Here is a 6,288-nt window from a genome sequence, read left to right as displayed (position 1 = left end):
AAAGACTGATATGCCTATGGAATTGTCTCCTCTGTGAAAAGCACAGTGAGCTAAAGCGTGGTTGAGACCCTCCCGGGGGCCCTCTACCCAAGAGCAGGTCAATGGGCTGTGTTTGTGCCGATAGAGGGACTCTCAGACCTCTTTATGCACATTTTTGGGTACTTGTTACGCTCACCTGGTATCCACGGGGACACCACCCAGCTGTGGGGACTCTGGTATCCTTCTCAGCAGCTCCCAGGTGTGGTCAGCGGGGAAGTTCTGCCTAGAATACAGGTGCGCAATGTTCAAGACTGGGCAACTGGGGTAAGAGCCTCCCAACACCCCGTATGCCCGCAACCCCCTCCGGACCTCTCCTCACCTTGTTATGGGTTTTGGTGTGCTCTCCGTCCAGCCTTCTTGGCAGGGGCGTGTTGTCCTTTATGGGCAAGTGCGATCTAGTTACTTTACTGATCCCGGCCCATTTTGAGTCTTTCAGGTAGGTCTTATCACTGTTATGCTTGTATGCCTTTCTTTGGTTTAAATAATGTCTGTTCTCTTCCTTAGGTGCGCGGACGTCCACTGTGAAGCGTTGGCTGAATTGGGACTCGCCGGTAAAGATGGTGCATTGAGAGTGCCTTGATGCGGTAAGTAGGCGCTATGCGCTGCGCTATGATGCCTTGCCTTTGCTAACCTGTTGCCTTTTCTTTTCCGTAGATTGCGGTGCTTACCCGGTGTAAGAAATCCCAAGGATGATGCTGGTCAATGGGCGACTCGTGAGGTAAGCTTCCGGCACGATTATAAAATGTCTAATGTCTTGTTTCTCTCTCTTTTATAGATCCGTCGGTCCGGGAGACGCGCTGAATCTTGGATGCTGTTAGCAAGAGCTGAGGGCAGCTAGCGATGGAATTACAGGTAAGCTGCTGCTATTAACGATGACCTTTTGTCTCTTTTCAGATGCTGTTCTTCCAAAGTTCACAGGTACAGCAGAACACGATGAGCGTCACGTTGCAGGATTGCAAAGTAACGCAAAGCATGTCATTTAAGTCGGGTGTGGTTTAAATAGCTTCAGAAAAGTAGTCCAGGTAAAGTAGTTCCTAGGCTACCACACCCAAAACACTATACCGCATTGCTTGGTTCCAGGGGAACCAAGTTATGGGGATGCCTCCATGTTGGCTGATACTGGAGATAAAGTAGTTCCAACAAACACAAGTCCTTATGAAGTATGAGCCTGGCACCAAAGGCGCCAGGACTGGCCCCAAGAGGGCTTTAGCAAAGGATGCCTGAGTGTATTAGGGACCCGATCCAAGAGGCACAGCTCCACCTCACTGATGAGGCCCGACTAGGCTGAAACACGTGTCTGGGGATGCTGTTGGTACTGTTGTTCAGAGGAGATTTGCCTAGCATTTCGATGCTGGACTACCTTCGTGTGGGACAAAGACTGATATGCCTATGGAAATGTCTCCTCTTTGAAAAGCACAGTGAGCTGAAGCGTGGTTGACACTCTCCCAGGGGCCATCTACCCAAGAACAGGTGAATGGGCTGTGTTTGTGCCGGTAGAGGGACTCCCAGACCTCTTTATGCACATTTTTGGGTACTTTGGGTTCCCACCATAAATTACCAGGGTTATCCAGACGTGGACTCCTTTCTCACAGTGCTCAGAGAGGCACAGCTCCACCTCACTGATGAGGCCCGACTAGGGCAAAACACGTGTCTGGGGTTGCTGTTGGTACTCTTGTTCAGAGGAGATTTGCCTAGCATTTCGGTGCTGGACTACCTTCGGGTGGGACAAAGACTGATATGCCTATGGAAATGTCTCCTCTGTGAAAAGAACAGTGAGCTAAAGCATGGTTGAGACTATCCCGGGGGCCATCTACCCAAGAACAGGTCAATGGGCAGTGTTTGTGCCGGTATTGGGACTCCCAGACCTCTTTATGCACATTTTTGGGTAATTTGGGTTCTTACCCTAAATTACCAGGGTAATCCAGACGTGGACCCCTTGCTCACTGAGCTCAGAGTGGCCCAGCTCCACCTCACTGATGAAGCCCGACTAGGCTGAAACACATGTCTGGGATTGCTGTTGGTACTGTTGTTCAGAGGAGAGTTGGCCATCTACCCAAGAACAGGTCAATGGGCTGTGTTTGTGCCGGTAGAGGGACTCCCAGACCTCTTTATGCACGTTATTATAAAGCACTTATGCATAAGTGCTTTATGTAGAACAAATACACATACAATATCACCGAACCTGTGCTTGTACGCATTTATCGACCTCAGAAGAATGAAAGGCTGAGTTGAGTTGTTTAAGAACAGACTAAATCAGTGACTCGCCCCCTTAAGTGTGTCTGAAATAAACCTTTAATGAGTCTAGCAATTATTGTATACAATCCCAGAAAGACAAATTATTTGTTATTAATATGCTTTCTTATTTAAGGTCACTGCTCAAAGTGTAACACTTGTGCAACCCGTTTAAAAAAAAAAAAATGTAAGAGTCCTGAACAAGAAAGCCTGTGTAAATTATTCACCCAGTCGCCCGTCTGATCTTGTTCACCAGGTCCTTCAGACTGGGTACTGGAAGATAGACCGGGGCCTGTCCGGATCGGGGTCTCTTCCTCACTCGGAAATGAGGGAGATCTTCCTTTAGATACACCCGTTTGCTGTTTTAGTGAGTAACAAAACAAAGGGATAAAACAAACGAAAGAGCGGGAGAACCACACCGCTGGAACACATGCTGAAAGGGAAAAACAAAGATAATTAGAACCAAACGGTAAGTACAGCACCCAACCGAACAATTTATTGGACGGGGCACATACACTGGATAATCCCGAAATGGCTATGGCCCAGGACCCTGTGCTTCTCCGTAGATTACGTTCATGCAACACTTCTGGGATTAGACCACCTTATAGAAGGAATGTAGAAAACAGAAAAGGAGGAATATACCTTTCACTACGGTTGCAAACTAAATAGTCCCCACAAAACTGGAGTTTACCAAGTTTGTGTTAGAGGTAGTCCAAAGGAAGTCCAATTGCCAAACGGTAAGGAGGGAATGTTAGTACGGGTGCTACCCCGAAAGGAACGAGGGACGCATTAGAAACGGGATGGTGCTCATACTCGTGTCAGCAGAGTGTCCTGGTTGACGAAAAGTAATCTTTTGAGGACTTTTTCAGATGAGTTGGTGGTTTGAGAGAGGACGAGCCAGACGTGACTCGCAGGAGCATAGAAGGTGGGAATCAGCAGGACCGGTCTCTGTGTCTCAGTCAGGATGTTTCTGTAATCAGGTAGGACCCGGAGGAGAAGGAGAACGAGGAACAGTCTGGGACACATTACAGAGAGTTCCAAGCAAGGTAACAGATTTCTGCAATACAAGCAATCCAAAGACAGGCAAAGATCAGGTAACGTGCAGGCAATGACAGAGCAGAATCCGCAGGCAAAGAGGAGTCAGAAACAGGAAAAACCACAGTTGAATTCTTGATGAAACACACAAGCGTACCGTAATAGGCCGTTCCACATAACGATGTTGACGGAAAGCCCGATATTTCTTTATCTTCTGTGGATGATTGTTGAAAGTTGCTTCACGGCCCTTCTGGGACGTGACAGACCGCCACTCCAGAAACAAAGAGCCACATGGCGATGGCCACAGCCAGCCCAGGAGCTTACAATTAAAACATTTTTCAAACATTATTTTGTTTTTTTCAGGGGTAGCAAGGGAGACCACTGGGGTGGCAAGGGAGACCTCAGGTATCGGAGTTGTGGCCCCTGGCGACCCCCAAATTACGTCCCTGGTGACCACTCCGATACAAAGTATTCCTTGTGTTTCAACAATCAACAATGGAAAATGATCTCAAAGCAGAGACTTTTGAAAATACTCTCTCTCTGAGACACACGACCACTCTGATACAAAGTATTCTTCGACAATGGAAATGTTCATGCATTCGCGAACAAGGTTTCTCATCCGACAGAAACTCACTGGTCACTTTGATAGCTTTCCTAGTAGCGTGGCACACACAGACTTCTGTTTCTGCTGGCAGTTGTCGAACTCCTGCCCCTCGGCTCCTTGACACAGGGGTGACGAGCACTTCTGTTACAAGGGAAAAGGACAGCCTCTCCACACGGCTTCCTTCTCTGCCCTCAGTCCGATACAACAGAGCCCCAGCTCCCACGACATGCTTCCTGCTACATGTCTCTCTGTAGTTTCCCAGCATCTCAGCGTGCTGCACATGGTGGACCGACTGGTAGCAGTTTCCTCCAGTGGCTCGCCTCTCCTCAAAAAAGGTTCCCTGCTGTTCGCACAAGCCTCCATGTTGCTTCTTTTTGTGTTGCTCCTCATGTTATACACTTATAACCCTTTAACAGGCTGCAGGTGTGTTCTCTCAATTAGGCTTGCCTGACCATGATAAGGGGACATGCCTGACCTTCGCAACACTTTGCAGGCATCTTCTTCGTCCTAGTACAAAGTGGTGAAATCTTATATCATTACTCTCAGCTACCTGGGGGAATGAATTTTTGAAGGAAGGGAATGGGGAGGAGGAGTCGGTTTACCCACACCTAAAGGCCCCATCACTGCCTTGTCAAATCTGGGGGGCTCCCTTCACCCCATGAAAACATGGTGAGTAAGGAGGTCTTCACATGCTCTGACACTGTACAATATTGGAGTATCTGACTTTTCGGTAGGTTAGTTTCCCACAACTAACTAAATTGTTCCTTCTGTCACACCTGGGACTTCCCACTCCTTTTCATCTGAACTTCCACTAATTCGCTCTGCCCGGTTGCTAAATGTGTTTCACCCTTCCTGCCAAAACTCGATTTTAGCTATGTCCAGTTGCTACTTGTGTTTCACTCTGTCAGTCAAAATGTGAACTTTGCTCTGCCAAGTATCTACCTGTGTTTCACACTGGCCTGCCAAAATTCGAACTTGGCTGTGCCCAGTTGCCACGGGTGTTTCACTCTGCCCACCAAAATTCGAAATTAGCTGTGTCAAGTTGCTACTTGTGTTTCACTCTGTCCGCCAAAGTTTGAACTTGGCTGTGCCCAGTTGCCACTTGTGTCTTACTCTGTCCGCCAAAGTTTGAACTTGGCTGTGCCCATTTGCTACTTGTGTTTCACTCTGTCCGCCAAAGTTTGAACTTGGCTGTGCCAAGTTGCTACATGTGTTTCACTCTGTCCTGCCAAAATTTGAATTTTGCTATGCCATCTCAAGCCTCTGCTTCCTGCTGCGTTTCTCCTCCTTCCCTCCCCTTCCGACTCTACCCTAGCACCCTCCTCTTCTTCTATCCTCCTTGTATTGTTGTTGTACTGTCTCCCCTCTGTCTTCAACCGACCCCACCCCACCCCCCTCTCCCCTCCACCCTACTTGCCTATTTACCTATACCTGCAAACACCCTAACTACTCGGAGCATTATGCCCAGTAGTCTACCTCTCCTATACTCTATCTCCCTCCCCTCTTCATCCACCCAACCCCCTCCACTGTATCTATGTTCGCGCCACTATATAATGATATGACCCACTTCTACTCAGTATTGTATAGTAGCCTGTCTTTTCTACCCTGCCCCCACACTCACCTTTATATGTATTATTTGCACTTATCACTGCCCTGCTCTGTGCAGGCCTGTATCGTTCAGAAAGTCAAGGGCTCTGTATGACATTTGTTTTTTTCCCCAACTGTTCCCCACCCCTCCCTTGAGCGCTTTGAAACACTTCTTGTGTATAGGCGCTATACAAATGAATAATACATAAAATAAATACATTGTTTTGCAAATTGTACAGACGACATAAGCAGGTGGGGTAAAGTGAACCTAAGTCAAATCTTTAAAAATCTGAAAAAAAGACAAATAAGAGGAAAGGAGCTTTAAAAAAGCATCTCGTTGGAAGCCGACAGTACATAACGGTTTTTAAAAAAAAGTGAGGGTAGGGCCGGGATAACTCTCACCCTAACCGCACATTCTAAAAATTAAAATGCAGGCCGTCAAAAAGGAGGTCCTAAAAAAATCAATTATGAGCACTTTGTCAAAATGACTATATGCGTCGTAATTTTGATAGAGAACCTCAAAAACGTTAAGGCCCGGTATGCAGCGCGATGTTGGCTTAACATTGACTGGCAAACGCTACTCTGGTTACAAGAGACCAGTGGGCACCTGTGGAGAATAATTCGGAGACCACATTCACATTCCATCGCCCTAAGCCCCGCCCTCCCCCCTCTCGAACCTCCCATGCTTCGCTCATTGCTTTCATTTTCATTTCCTAACCCATCTGGAAATGCTTTTTTTATGTCAAATATGACGGAAATTAAGATTTTTATCACAAGGTATTTCAGGATAC

The sequence above is a fragment of the Ambystoma mexicanum genome, chromosome 7p, assembly GCF_040938575.1.
Source record: "Ambystoma mexicanum isolate Mex_15411 chromosome 7p, UKY_AmexF1_1, whole genome shotgun sequence".
NCBI classification, from domain to species: Eukaryota; Metazoa; Chordata; class Amphibia; order Caudata; family Ambystomatidae; genus Ambystoma; species Ambystoma mexicanum.
The sequence above is the reverse complement of the archived record's forward strand: the minus strand, read 5'-3'. Positions refer to the sequence as shown.